A 1,804-nucleotide genomic window follows, 5' to 3' on the forward strand; every position below is an offset into this window, starting at 1 on the left:
CTAATTGTCCTCTGCATGCTCCACTGGCCTACCTCTCAGTGATTCTCTGATGTCCCTGTTGGAAAGTCCCTGACACCAACTGCTTGCCCGTGTCTATCTTTGTCACGTATTCTCTGAATACTACATTCTGCATATTAACCCAAGCTGCTATTTTTTTGGGGAGGAGGGTGCATAACTTTTGCTTTACAACAATATTTGACCAATAGTCAAAAAGAAGGCTCATCCAGTTCTGAAAAATTAAAACAAACACACAGAATGACCAAACAGTGAAAGCCGCCCAAGGACAATATAGAACAAAATAGAAGGTTGAAGGACAATTGGAGATGAAAATCTTGAAGAAACATCATCTGACTATGAAACATGGAACTAGAATAAGATTAACCCTTCCCCAAATCTACCCATCCTTTTAAACATTTCAGTCTTTAAAAAGAGATGTATCTACCCTGTTCCCTCCTATCTGTCTGTCTCCCCCACAACTCAAAGACTTGGGATTGAAACAAATAAGAAAAGTGCTAAGATACATGAAAACTCTACTGTACACACCCTGTGTTTTGGAACCTCTGGACAGAACATTTTTTCTGTCTATGGTCTCCTCACATTTTTTCAAAAGAAGCTCTTCACCCAAGTCAAATAGAGAAATGGCTGAAAATAGTATGATCACAATACATACAAACTATTAATATTAACAGCAACCTCAGGGAAACGAAGATGCTTATTTAAAATATTAACAGCAACCTCAGGGAAACGAAGATGCTTATTTAAAATATTAACAGCTACCTCAGGGAAACGAAGATGCTTATTTAAAACATTAGGAAATGACTAGGATTTTGAACATTATTCCAATTTATGTCTGCAGATGGGAGAGAGTCAGAGAACAAATGGATAGTCGGCCCGTAGCCACATGTGAGTGTGAGCAGATAGATTCTGGATAGGAGGTCCATACCCATATGAATGTGAGCAGACAAATTCTGGATAGTCAGCAAGTACCCATGTGAGTGTGAAAAGACAGATTCTGGATAGGTCTTATCTCATTCACAGGTGAATGATGTAGGGGAAAAAAAACTAAAATAAAAATAAAACTTGGGGATTTTTGAAATATATCTCAAACTAATAGAAAGAGAATACCAGAAAACTCAAACCAAGCTTTAAAAACAATTTACTATAAAATCTACAGACATTTGAAAGGGGGGAAAGGGGCAAAAATAAATCATATTGCTTCTGTGATCTGAGATCCATAAGAAATGAACAGATAGAAGTTTAAAGTTTATAGAATTATGTAACCAAACAAAAACATAAGGAGATAAGAAAAGGAAAGAAAGTATTGCCCCCGCCCCCCCATGCAAGGGTTGAATAAAACAATCCAAATTGAATCAAACAGAAAATAAATTTTATACTGTGAAAAATTAAATCAATTATAAGACAAATTTGAGAATTTCTTTCAAAATTCACACACATACACAAAAAAACCCCTGGTATAAATGATAAGAGAACACCCAAGAGAGGTAGAATAAGAAACTGGAATGCCAGAATGTGTTCCTTTAAAATAACCAGATTACGACATTCCCATGAAAGCTATGAATTCGTTTCAAAATAGGGCTGTGTACGTTGGATATGGTTTATTTTACAAGAGTACAAGTGAATCTTTCTAAAAGTAGAGTATGAATGTCTTAACTCAATAACTGAGAAAATGACATGAAGGTTATGTTAACCAGTTTGATGAGAGTATTTCAAAATGTATATGAAAATAGCACACTGTACCCCATGACTGCATTAATGTACACAGTTATGCTATAAGAAATAAAAA

The sequence above is a fragment of the Otolemur garnettii genome, unplaced genomic scaffold, assembly GCF_000181295.1.
Source record: "Otolemur garnettii isolate 467f Iridium unplaced genomic scaffold, OtoGar3 scaffold00143, whole genome shotgun sequence".
In the NCBI taxonomy this organism is placed as follows: domain Eukaryota; kingdom Metazoa; phylum Chordata; class Mammalia; order Primates; family Galagidae; genus Otolemur; species Otolemur garnettii.